This window comes from Adiantum capillus-veneris, chromosome 4 (assembly GCF_014529385.1).
Source record: "Adiantum capillus-veneris isolate H3 chromosome 4, ASM1452938v2, whole genome shotgun sequence".
NCBI classification, from domain to species: Eukaryota; Viridiplantae; Streptophyta; class Polypodiopsida; order Polypodiales; family Pteridaceae; genus Adiantum; species Adiantum capillus-veneris.
In genome coordinates, this window is record NC_140934.1 from 108363638 (window position 1) to 108378079 (window position 14442).

Sequence of the window (14442 nt, forward strand, 5' to 3'; positions counted from 1 at the left end):
AAGCAAAGCCATCCCAAGACCATTGATCCCATAGTTAAGACCACGTGGCAATTAAAGGGGAGGCCTGCCCCGTGCAAAGGCCATAGCATTTTGTCCGTTTTTAGGTTTGCCATGTTTAGTGTTTGGATGGATTTTGTAGCTTTGGATATAAAGCAATGATGGCTTTAAGTGGATACTTTCAATTCATTGTTTCCTCTTTCATGCTAGACCTTGAAATTGAAACGAGTAATAAAATCACGAGGCCTGTCTATTAAATGGCTAGTTACTATAATAAAGCATTGACATCATGAGTGAGATATTTTTCATAGAATCTTGAAAGATTCTTTAAGTTGTAATTTTGGATGAAACCAAATTTCCATTTTCAAGGGAGGAAAGTTTGACTTTCCCTCAAAGTATGTTTTTGGAAAGAGGGCATCGAGCAGTTGCGTTGTCTATCTCTTGTGGGCCGAGGTTGCATGTTGTCGTTGTTGAAGGCAGCTTCAATTACTGGGAGGCGTTGTAGATGACGGCTCACGGGTGGTTAGCTTCGCAAGCTGCTCTCTCTCTATCTTCTCTACCTCATCAAATCATCCTTGAACATGAGCATTGCACATGCGCGAGCTTGTTTCGTAGGCTACAAGAAGGGTTGCGCTAACTACGAGTAGGGTTACATTGTACTATAAGGGAGTAAATCAAAGATGGTGCTACACAACACCCAATTTGAGCAACGACTCAAGATGAAGCAATAGCTCTAGCCACCATCCAGTGTGGCTACCATGTGGATGTAGATCATTTGTTGTGGGCAGAGGGATGAAGTGGGTGTAGTACGACAAGACCATAGGTACTTCGCCTCTACGCTAGATGGGAAGGTTGAGCCTTAGGGCAACGTAGAAACTGTTTTCTCTATGGGTTATCGCATAGGTTACGTATTTCTGGAAAGAGGGCATGGAGCAATTATGTGCGCGTCTGTCGCACGTGTCAATGCAAGGAATTTGCCGCCGATACACTGTGTGTGAGCCACAAATGTCTCCAAGCACACAACTAGCCTAAACTAGTAAGCTCAAAGATGGCGATGGTGTGTCACTCACCGCTCTACGCTTACTGTCATGGAGGATTCCTCGCCGCGAAGAAGAAGGAGCCGCCGTTGTGCCGCGCTCAACCGCTTCGCCACCGTCGTCGCAATGCTCTCTCTCTCTCTCTCTCTCTCTCTCTCTCTCTCTCTCTCTCTCTCTCTCTCTCTCTCTCTCATACACACACGCACATAGAGGTGAAGAAGAAGAAGATGGAGATGGAGCAAGAGCACTCTTCAATTGCACAAATGAGAGAATGAGTGAATTTTAGGTTTAGTTGACTTTTATATGAGCTCGCCCCATTCACACTTGGGCGCCCATACTTAGCCAACTAATCCCTTGAATGTTCCAGTTAGAGTGCGCCTCTCATCGGCGATCACTCTTATCCTTTTCCTATTGGACCGACAAGCGCGGTACCTGACTCTACCAAATAAATAATACGGCATCCGTTGTTGGTGATAGGGTGTCCGTGAGCCGTGAGGGTTAACATGTCCCCCCTTCCTGATGTAGACTCCATCCTCGGAAGCTAATGAATTGAAGCTCGTTCGTTGAGGTGGAATAGCATTTGAGATGAATGTCCTTACCATCCTTCAGTCACTGAAAAATCAAACAACATTGGCACAGTAATTGCATTCTCATATACATTTTAAAAGCATATGCAGTTGTAGGCAGACAATTTGATTGGTAACAAAATTTTAAACCATTTGTCAGCAATAAACATTAAATTGCAATATAATCAACGCATAAACATTTGTAAAGGTAAAAAATTAAACAAGTCTTGGGTCGCAAATTTAATGGTCGAAAAGCACTAAAGATCGACTATTAATACCATGGGCAAGCTTCTCAATTTTCTCTAGTCAATTAAGTTGTTTAATCGTGAGAGCCAGGTATTTCATGTCCGAGGGCTGACTAGAGGCTATACCCAGATGACCTTGTAGTTAAGCTACAATAAAAGGAATTGTTCATGAAATCATCGAGTGACTTATTTCCTTTTCTTTGACCCCCCAAAGTCTTTTCACATTGTTTCAATTTTGATGTGTGTGCTTATTTTGTATGCCTTGGGTTTTTTGCTTTTCAAGGAAAAGCGCCCACACAGGGAACCTTTAGGGCTCTAGTACCATAGGCGATACATGTGAGTGAAGTACCAAATCAAGCTGAGATTTCTCTTCCAGCTTAAGTTTTTACATTGTGATACTTTGAATTTTTTTTGTTTGTACGTTTTCAGCATTTTAATTTTGTAACTTTGGGGGGTCATATAACACTGTTACCCTCCCCAGGCTCATCACACTAGTAAACTCCCTTTATAATACTTAAGCTAAAGGTCAATAGGGACTAAGCCCACTAGAAAGCCCTAGTACATTTCACACAATGCTGCCTAAATCGGATTAAGAACTTAAGTAACCATTGATTATTAGAAAGGCATTCCCCATGGTATTAAGAGAAGATCTCTAACACCTAACTTGGTCAAACTAGCTTAATCGCACTGCTTGATTTTTAAACCTAGACAAATGATTATGACAAAAAAATCACATTGAATTTAATGTTTGGTACTAAGCAAATTTGCTGAATATTATGTTACCAATCACAATTAAAGCAGACAAACATGGATGCAAAAAGATAAGGAGCAATGCTAATGGACAAGAAACACCTGTTTGTATTGATGGTCGCGCTTGATTTGAAAAGTGGATGAGAGAAAGATTCCATGAAGGTCCAAATCCTAACCACAGCAACACATTCCTGTACACACAAGGAAACACAAAGAATACCTCTAGGAGGCACATCAATGGGAAGAAAGAACTTTGCTAATCACTAAACTCTAAAACAAAAACACTCCTATCGTATTAATCTTACCTACCCTCCATCACTCGAGTGATGAGGATCAAGGGTGTTTGATGACATAGGTTTTCGTTTCAGTGTACCGGATGTGAATGTGTAGGTCTGGGTCAATGTTTTGACTTTTATTGTGCATACTCATTTGCTAATTGCTCTTGCTCTTTATTATTTTTGTTTTTTGTGAGTATAAGGCTTTATATATACATTCCCTAAGATTGGGAGATTGAGAGGTCAGGGAGGAAGGTTGAGAGGGAAGCAAGTGAATGATGGATGTCAGCAAACATTCCCCCCTTCCTTGGGTAGATCATACCGTTTGAAATGTGCTCGTCACCCTTTAAAACCAATTGTTCCAGTTGGTAATAGGTGAGGATTTTTGCCATTAGTTTTCTATTACCTTAGGTGCCTTGTCGAGTTGCAAGGGTGGTAAGGTACTCTCCCTGGATCGAACTTGAAGTGGTTCATCAGGTGATCCTTGAACACTGGGAGGTGTGGATTCCTTTGTAGCTTTATGGAGGTCCACTATTGTAGGTGGAGGCTGTGGAGAAGCTTCTACCTCTATGGATGCATTACATGAGGAGCTAGAAGCTTCATGGGACTCCCCCCTTCCTGAACTAAGCGGAACAAATTGTTCTTTCTTCGGTACCCAAACTAGCTCTGGAGCGGGTGTGTAGCATTCTATGAAATTTTCGTTGATTCATTTTGGAGCTACGGATTGGGCTCACATGGGTCAGGTGACAAGTAAGAACACAATCTATGTTTCGGCACCCAGATTTGTTCAATTCCTTGATAGTAGCCCTGAGCTTCCAATAGTCATTTAGGAATCCACCGCCACGTTTACTTACATTTCTTGGAGCGAGTGGGACGTCTCCTACAAGGCTTCTGTTTTTTGGCACTAGCTATGGTCGCTAAAGAAGCTTTAGGGACCCACTTGTATGTTTTCTTCGTTATATTAGGATGAGTCTTGTCAAAAGCTATATGCATTGCTTGTAGCATATTTAAGGGTACAGGCATTTCATCCCCCTCCGGTGTTACCTAGGTCATCCCCATGTTTCCCCAAGTGTCTATGGTTGCTGCTAGGTGGACCCAATCCACATTTTCTGACTCAGTCATCCCATGTAGTACATCCATATAAGGAGAATCTTCCCCAACATCAGTGTCCACTTTACACGTGTAACAATACTGCAATGGGGCCGAGTGAACTATGGTGCCAGATCTATGATCAATTATAAACATGTTTCCTAGGGGATGTGCTCGACCAGTTACAAGATCCACTCGAATGACAGAATCTTGGAACTGCAAGTAGACATGGTTTTTAGACTAGTCATGCACCATTTTTGCTTCCCTCATGAAGGACGTCCTAAGATCATCTCCAATGCCATAGTGTGCTTGGACAAATCCATAACAATGAAGTTAACTCTTATTTTATGTCCAAAGACCTTGATCTTGAGATCTTCTAGCATCCCAATAGGTTTAACAATAGACCCATTGGCTATCTTCACTACTATGGTTGTGGTCCCAAGGTGAGGTCTTCCCATAGTTTCCTAGCAATTTTTAGTCACAATGCTAACCCCAGCGCCACCATCAAGGATTCCCTTCACAGTTAATCCCTTAGTAGTGATTGGTATGGTCGCATTGGATTCATCACCCTCAAAGTATTATCCCAGCTTGTTAACAGGTATTTCTATAACAAGGTTCTCATCTAGGTTGGGTTGTGGATCTAAGTGTTCCTTCTCTATTGGCATCTCCCCAGCTCCATCCATCTATGCAAATTGTGGTAGCCCAAACTTTAGTTCTCCATTGAGGAAGGCTCGAAGAGCTGAGACTAGCTCAGGGTCTTTATATAGTTTGGACATGATGGTGGTTCTAACTTCTGAAGACATGAAATCCATCAATTTGGCAATGTTTAACTGCACCTTTTGGGCTTCAGTCCCTTGACGTGGGGAAGATGGGATCTCCATTTCTTCGATAGGATCAGGTAGTCCCTTTGTAAACATTCTTTCCATCAAGAAGTGAGTACGCCCACTTTCCCATTACTTTAAGTCACTTTCTTCTTGGATGACACTAGGTATGGCTAAGGGTCTATGGACTTGGTGAGGTTGTTGTTGAGTAGGGAACACGGTGTATGTAATCTGGATCTGCCTAGGTGCTGGTTCTGGATCCCTTCGGGTATCTTCTACCAAACTCCTTAATTGCTTGACTCGCTCAATCTCCTCTGTAGGGTTTGGATAAGTTCCTATCTTCTTCTTGGATCCTGTCCATTGTGGCTCATGAAGATCTTCCTTGTTGGTTTCTATCTTAGTGATCGTTTTGGTCTCCATGGTTTCACCTGAATCAGAATCCTCTTGAGCATCGTTCATATATACGGGGTCGTCACCAGTCCCTATGTTGGTCTTTGAACTGGGGTTTGACTTCGTTGCTTTTTGTGATCTCTTCCTTCGTGTTTTCTTCTTTTTATGAGATTGGGCAATTGATACCGTGTCTCTTTCCTCAAGAATATAATTTTGTTTTTGGAGCATCGATTGTGTGAGTACGTTTACTGGTACCACAGGTGTACTTTGTGATGGCTCCTCGATAACTTCAATCAAGTTTAATGGCGTGATCTTCGGTGCATTTGGATTATTTGGACATTGGGCAATCAAATGATCTATGCCACATCAATTACACATGAGTATCGGCATTGTAGACGTGCTCACTTGATTGGTTTGCATTAGTGTGGCGTTCTTTTGTAGCCTAATAGGACACTCGGCTACACGATGTGGACCTCCACACTCATAGCATTGAAGAAGGTGGTCTCTTAGCAGTGTAATTGATATTTTGGCCTCTTGCCGCAAGAGCAGCTACTTGATAGATAGGTTTGACTTGTCCCCAATAGTCCTCCATGTAGTATTGTGGATTTTCTTCAAGCACATCCATCACATAGGCAATATTAGGATCTATATCTTCCTCACAGCCTTCCAAACAAGCGATAGATGACTCACAATCTACTTGATTCACATAAGTGATTTTCGGATGTGGTGGTTGCAGTCCTAGCACTGGAGGTGGTAAGGGTATTGTTTGAACAACATTTTGGGCCCTAGGGACCATGTGTTGTGTTGTTTGTTCAAGAGGTGGGGCCGGCATCAATGTAGGTACTCGAGATGTGTCTGTCCATGCTAAGGTTGGTCTATTGGCCATCGCATGCTTAAATACTATGCAATCCTTAGCTTGATGACCATACCTTCCACAGGCATTGCAATTCCCATTGAATTTTACTCTAAAAGTAGGGCATTCATTGGTACTATGCGGTCCATAGCATACTGAGCACCATTGTTGCTCCCTTCTTGGATACATATGATTGTTTTGCGGAGCACGATGGTCTCTAAGACTCTCTTGAATAGCCTTGGTAAGATCTGCTAAAGTCATCTCAGATATCTTTGGCTCCTTAGCAATAGGCTTTAGGGTCATTGGCTGATGCCCCGATGCTTGCGAGCTAATAGATTTAGGCTCAACAGACATTCTTTCTCCTTGAATCATTAAATTATCCTCCAATTGGATTGCATTGGTGGTGACTACTTCCCAAGCGGTGATACCTCTAATGACTAGGCCATTGTAGATATCCTCATGCCATAACCCCCTAATGAATCTATCAAGCAATTGATTATTATTGAAGCGCTCATTTGGATTACAATGAGAATTCAAATGCTTCAAGCGACTAATAAAGTCTTTCTGGAGCTGAGAGGCTACACCCCAAAGCACTCCCTCTTGTATGTATTCTTTCAAGAACAGTCTCCTAAGAGTAGGGTAAATCGTTTTTTCTTCCACCCTTAGGGTTCTATACCAATCCCCTGCCTTCCCACTTAAGGTTAAACTTAAAGCATTACTCTTATGCAGGTCATTGTGTTCTCCTAGAGAATCGCATATTTGTTCAAACACTTCGATATGCTTTCTCACATTCTCAGCAATAGATCGACCAATAGCTTGAGCAAATGTTGCCAAGTCACCCAATTGAGCAGCACCGTGGGTGAAGGCGCTCTAGAGACTACATGTGGAGTAGGTATTGGCATTGGGCTTGGCACATAGAAAGCCCTTGGGTTCCACATTGGGTACGATGTTGTGCCATGTGGTGGTCCAAGGTTCATATGGGTGGCCCTAGGCATAGCAGACGTCGGATGTGACATGCTAATGCTAGCCAGTATAGTCCCATGGAAATAAGAGCTTGGGTGTTGTGGTTGTGGAGCATAGGTAGTTGAAACAATGGGAGGGGTAGGGACTACATGAGTGCGATGACCCATAGGTGCATACGATTGGTACACACTTGTAGGTACTGTTGCAGGCATTGAGCTACCATGTAGTGGTACTTTACTAACAAATGAGGTCCATGGTGTGTTTCTCGGCATGCCCATCATTGGGGTAGGCATGGTAGCCGTGGTGTCATCAAGGGAAAGATGAGATAGACTTGGAAAGGTAAAGCTATCACTTATGGGCTCAGATTGCACTGAGACCCCTAGCGAAACAACATATGGGGGATCCATTGGACTTATCGAAAGAGTCTCCATTTGCGATAAAGTTGGTTGTTTAGCCTTTCCTGTGAATCTCATGAGACCCGTTGAAAGCATGTTGATCCCCTTGTTCTGTCTCTCTAACTCAATGACCCTATGGATGACCTCACAAAATCTTTGTTGTTGATCCTCCACACTAGTAGCACCCATTGTGGATTGTAGGACATCTTACCAACCCACGTGATAGGTGTGACCTGTGTATAGGTTGGTTAGAGTTTTCGCTTGTAGTTCGTACTCCAAGTTCTCATTTAAGAACGCTCCATCGAGGATTGAGGTGCTAGGGGTGTCCTTTGAACTAGATGCAATGTTGCTTTCTAGGGGTTGGCCCTTAGCGGTTGCTAAGTCAGGAGCACTCGATTGCTCTCTTAGCAAGGATATTGACATAGGGGCTTTCACTTTTAACTCTCTTCGTTGCTCCGCCTTGCGTAAGGTCTCGACTTCCTTTTCCCTAGCCGCAATGATATATCGCTCAACCTCTTGCACTTCGGCAAGGCTTCTACCATCGGATAATATGACCTCGGAGGGGAATAACTCTGAAGAGTCAGGAGGTGCAGTGAATGAAGTATTCACGTGCACATTCTCTAAAGGCATAGGGTCTACATTGGTCATGAATGGAGAATTTACTTCCCCACCCCCTCATTTACATCATTAGCTCCAAGTTCGGAGCGAGTGGCTCTACTAAAGGTTTCCTTCAAGCGGCTAAGCACGCTCGGTCCAGACCGCGGGCCCATGGCATGCATGTCTTGGCTTGAGCTATCGGGATTAGGCATTGGGAAACCCTCCATGACGTCGTAGTCAAAGGAAGAGTCACTAGCCGCTATGTTCGGGTCTTGGTTTGTACTACCTTGGGTCCCCGTCGAGGGCCTGGAACTTAAGGTAGGTGGATATTGAGAACTCGCGTAAGTCGAAATTCTCTCTAGTTGCTCCATCTCTAGCACACAACCAGAGCGCAGATGCATGTACCTTTGGCACCCTACAAGCGTCGACGAATAACCTGAAGGTTAACTGCTTACTTTTTTAGGCGTCCGTTTTCACTCATTTTTTAATGTTTTTTACTGATCGATTTTTTGATTAAAGTGTGTGATATCTCAAAATGAGCATATCACTTAGAGGGTCGCAGTGTGCTTTACAACGCAACGTTCGGTCACCTGAAGCTCCGTTGGTCCTCAAAAAAGGTCGATTTTTAGCTACGTGTGAAGCTGAAATATGTAATTTTAAAGGGCGACTGAGGCCTGAGCCTGAGTGTGAGCTTGGGTCTGGGAGATATTCCCGATCCCGGTCCTACCTTTTTTTTTTTTTGGATAAGGTCGTCGCGGCCTGCGCGCGAGCACACACACACTCTACCTACCTACTTACAACTAATACACCTACTATTACACACTAACACACTTCATTAGCTCTAACAGATCTACTTTCTACTTACTGTACTTTACATTACACAGAACTAACAACGTTAATACTAACACCTTATCATAGAGAAAACAAAGTACCTTTCAAAACTTCATTAACAAAGAAATACACAGTAGCAAAAACAAAATCCTTCTTCTCAACACACACACCTTCCTTCCCTACCTTTCCTACGATTGAAATTGCACCACAAAAGATGCACAGAGTGCCATTCAAGCTTAGTGTATGGCATTCCTTGGCAACGGTGCCAAAAATGTGCGCGTCTGTGGCACGTGTCAATGCAAGGAACTTGCTGATACACTGTGTGCGAGCCACAAATGGCTCCAAGCACGCAACTAGCCTAAACTAGTAAGCTCAAAGATGGCGATGGTGTGTCACTCACCTCTCTACGCTTGCTGTCGTGGAGGATTCCTCGCCGCAAATAAGAAGGAGCCGCCGTTGCGCCGCGCTCAACCGCTTCGCCGTCGCCGTGCCGTCGTCGCAATGCTCGATCGCACACACACTCTCTCTCTCTCTCTCTCACACACACATACACACACACACACACAAAGAGGTGAAGAAGAAGAAGATGGAGATGGAGCAAGAGCACTCTTCAATTGCACGAATGAGAGAATGAGTGAATTTTAGATTTAGTTGACTTTTATATGAGCTTGCCCCATTCACACTTGCGCCCATGCTTAGCCAACTAATCCCTTGAATGTTCCAGTTAGAGTACGCCTCTCATCGGCGATCACTCTTACCCTTTTCCTATTGGACTGACAAGCCCGGTACCTGACTCTACCAAATAAATAATACGGCACCTGTTGTAGGTGATAGGGTGTCCGTGAGCCGTGAGGGTTAACAAATTGCGTTGTCTATCTCTTGTGAGCCGAGATTGCATGAGGTCGTTGTCGAAGGTAGCTTCAGTGCTGGGAGGCATTGTAGACAATGGCTCACGAGTGGTAGAGAGCTTTGCAAGCTGCTCTCTCTCTCTCTCTCTCTCTCTCTCTCTCTCTCTCTCTCTCTCTCTCTCTCTCTCTCTCTTCTCTACCTCATCAAATCATCCCTGAACATGAGCATTGCACATGTGCGAGCTTGTTTTGTAGGCTACAAGTAGGGTTACGCTAACTACGAGTTGGTTTTCCGACCTCATATGATGTGGGCTACTAGATGGAGGAGAGCATGAGCTACAAAGAGGCTGCAAGTGGAAGGAGAGCCAGTGTTCGGGAAAAATGTGTCTCAGCAGCTTAATATCGTGTCGTTGTCAATTTCAAAAATGCTGAGAAATTCCCTCCCAAAATAGAGAAACTTAGTGTAAAAAATAAAAAAATAATCTAATTTCTAAAAATTTCCTCTTGGCAAATTCAAGAAAAGAAATTGTGTATGTTTGGGAAAATGGTTTTTCACGAACACGGAGAAGAGCATTCTCTCTCTCTCTCTCTCTCTCTCTCTCTCTCTCTCTCTCTCTCTCTCTCTCTCTCTCTCTCTTTCTCTCTCTCTCTCTCTTCAAACCCACACGATATCTGTGGGGCTTACATGCTCCCCTTTATGGTGTAACCTTTATCTCCATTCCTTGGAGATAACCTTTAAACCCACACGATATCTGTGGGGCTTGCATGCTCCCCTTTATGGTGTAACCTTTATCTCCATTCCTTGGAGTTTAAGTTCACAGCAAAAATCCCAACCTTACTTGCCTTGCATCTTATTTTAAACAAGCTTGGTGCACCTTGTTGATACTTTGATGATATTCTTCTAATAAACTCAACCGATTCCAAATACTTTTCGAATCATCACAAAACTATCCTAATTGCCTCTCGATCGAGAAAGGTTCCTCCACTACTTTCCTTAACCTTCAGCTCTCCATCTCTAATGGCCAACTTACGAAACATATGGCCGATAAGGAAAGTAGTCTTCTTTGCACCCCGATCAAAATTCTAAAAAGATCGAAAATAGGCCATCGGTTTGGGCCCATAAAGTCATTTTGTCCCAGTTGAAACCTATCCCTTTTGGCAATACCTACCCTATTGACACTGCAAACAACATAAAATCGCTAGTTAACGCTTTTTACCAAAACAACTTTGAAAGAGCAAAGCTATGGAGAATCATTAGGGGATACCTTAGAGATTGCTCACCTTCTTGTAGCCCCCAAATCATTTTGGATTTGATCCTAGTTGGAGGGCACTAGGACCCCTGTTGGGGTGCCTAGTGCCCTAGCGTGCCTAGTGCCCCCAATAATGACATATCATATTGTCCTAGTGTGGGTGTGGAGGGCCTCTCTTTCTCCATTTATATCTCTCACTTACATTTTCTTAGGTCTAAGGCCCCAAAAAAGACGTACTAATAGAAAGAAACTCTTCAAGACTTTGAGCCCTCATAGGAGACATGGGACATGTATTTTTTTTTGATTATTACCATCCAAGGGATATCTTTATTCCTACCGACCCCCCACTCTCCCTCTACCTTCTTGATGGGCTTACACACCATCCTTATTTGACTAAAAACCGTTTTTGGAGTGAACACAATGTGGCTTCATTGACCTATATGTAGGAGACTAAAATCCAATGCTTGGAAAATGGCCAAGTAAGAATCACTCTACCTCTAAGATGACAAGGGAGCTTCAACACACAACACCTACATCCTTACTCTCCATGGATCCCTCCAATCGGGTTTGCTCTTAAGCACATGCATTATGGCGACATCTAATAACATGTAGGAAGTTTTTTAAACACCTGTCTTCCACCTTAAAACACTAACATTGTCACATTTTTTGTTTTGGTGATGGTGGCAGGTAACAGGAGCTTCCTCTTCTTAATTTTATTGCGTGGAGTACCTTTTTCTCCCCTCCATTGTACTTGTAACATTTAATGGCCTAGTAACTTGTGTGTAGCGGAAAATAGCACGAACATAGTGAGCATTTCATTAGAATAACAAGAGTGCTTGGGTGGAGAGAGTAACAAAAAGCATAACACCTAGTTAGATAGCATGAACAATACTTCAAAAGAGAGAGAAATTAAGCAATTGACAACAGTTGAGGACCGGATTTGCATGGAGCCACGGTCCCCCCTCCAAAAGGCTTTGTCTTATGGTTTCTCCCATCAAGAGAGACATTTTACAATACAATTCTTTGTGTTCCTTCAATACTAGCTAGTGCTATGGAGATGGAAACTTTAAGCACTAAGCACAACACTTATTAAACACAACATCAATTCCCTCACAGTCTCAGACCCAAGACCTCACACACCTTCAAAGATGGTGAGAGCTAGCGGGCTATGAGAGTAGATTGAGAGGAAGAAGGAGTATTCTTACGAGAAAGATATACATCTCCTCACATAATCACTCTTATTAGCATAGATTAGATTAGTAATTAGCATGGTAGAGGAGATGAGCATGCATTTAAGCTTGGCTCTTGGATTTGCATCACAAAGCCAAGAGTTGTTGGTGTAGGCCTCCCTTATCACAAGCTTGGAGTAGGTGATAAGATTTCCATTAAAGCTTGAGAAGGAGAGAAAGAGTCTTCTTGCTTCACACCTTGATTGTGTGAGTGTGTAAGTCAATAATGCCTTTGAAAAATCAGCCCCCTCTCTCTCTTGGTCGACCCCTCTTGCTATTTGCTCATGCTCACATCCTATTGGACCTCCCTAGCCTCAACCAATGGAAATTAAGCAGCATAACTGATAGCCTTCTGACATGTGTCCCCCTTTCCCCTTTTGTGAGAGCTTTAGGTAATTAATAAATGCAACTAAACTCTCATTGAACCCCTTTGCCTCCTGGCCAATAGGAATCAGGCAAGCCATTGGGCTATTGAATGCTCATTGGACCCCTTGGGAGACTGTCCAATAGTCTTATAGAGAGCTTAATTCTTATTGGTTCTTTTATTAAGTGTTTTTAAATTGATTAAACTAGATTTACTCTAGCCTAATTCTCATTGGTCCACCTCCAAGGTCATCCAATAGGATTTGAGTACACCTTGTGGGCATCTGGGCTAGGGAGCTGACATGTGTCCCTCATTCCCTTTGTGTAAAGTGAGCTTGTGTGTGTGTGTGTATGTGTGTGAGTTTCTCTCTCATCTCCTACAACTAGAATCACCCTCTCTTATGTAGGGATGCATGAAGACTTTTGGGACACACACAAAGCATCCAGTTTCCCTAATGTTTGACCTTTGGCAACAACCTTTGAATTTTGGAACCTTAGCATTTTGGAAGTCTGAATGGGCTGAACCTTAGGGTCTTTTAAGCCCATTGTTGCACATTGCTCTTTTGCAGATGGCCCCCCTTTGGATCCCTATTTTCCTTCCTTTGGATCGCTATTGTGGCTGGTCTGCCAGCTTAACCAATATTCTAGCTTTTTCTCCCCTGGCACTTCCCCATATGAAATGATAAGTTTAACATGAGAAAATCATTTAGGAGGATTATATATTAGTTTTTATGACATTACCTCTCTCTTGAAATCATAGTCGTCCTCGACTATGGGGTAGAGAAGATAAAGCATATCATTAGTCCTTTTTCTAGCGGGTAGAGGATCCCTATGTTACCCTACGACATCGTTCCAGAATGGATGACTAGTCCATTTGGCGCTTGAGAGCCTAAGCTGTCGCAAGCATGTCTGCACATTAGTCCTTTCAATCTTCCATAGTAGAGTGACAATCTCTACTTGGTGTTTGGGAGACGTCTTCTCCGCAAAATTGATCTAAGTATGCATACTACTTCATTTTTGTGCACAATAAAGAAAAAGAGAGTCTTATAAGACAAAAACTTTGTTCATTTTTTACATTTGTACATTGGCTTACTCTAGGGAAGCATTATAAGCATTGACAAAGCTTAGGTTATCCTTTAATTGTATGCCTTGCATCCATCTAGCATCTTCAAAAGGATAATTCTTAAACTTAATAAGATATCATCGGATAGTCTTACCGCCTCTTAGTACCTTGTCTTCATGTCGGAGAATGGACTCGGGCTGCATCACCTCTTCTTGGTCCTCGATCTCCGGTGGGTCTTCAATAGTTGATTCTTGAGGTGGCTCTCCTTTGTAAGGCTTTAATAGGCTCACATGGAAAGCATTGTGTATGAGCCAATGGTTGGGCAACTTGAGTTGATAGGCCATCTCATTGATTGGCCTGAGAATCTGGAAGGGACCATAATACCTTTTTGCTAACTTAGCATAGTACTTTTGGTGTCCCGCAGGATTCTTGCCCGTCGTGTGCCTTAATCGAGCCTTGGGAAATTTGAGTAAGACCCAATCATTTTCTTTAAAGGCTTGGGCTCTTGTGTGCTTGTCAGCAGTAGCCTTTTGCCTTTGCTGTGAGATAGAGATAGCATCCTTAATCTTTTGGAAAGATTCTTGTAGGTCTCGGCTATATTCATCTGCAGAGAAGATCTTCCCGTGTACCTTAAGTAGCAGGGGACTTTTTGATCTTCCCTCAATTACCTCAGAAGGTGCTTTTCCCGTGGAAGTATGTACACTGTTATTGTAGGCATACTCCACTAAGGGTAAGTACTTCTCCCATTGGGATCTTTGATCTACTTCCATTACATAGGCTTTTAGTAGATCGTGAATTGTTAGGTTAGCTATTTCACTTTGGCCATTCGTTTGCGGTTGATAGGTCGAAGAGAAAATTAGCCTTGTTCCTAAATTCTCAA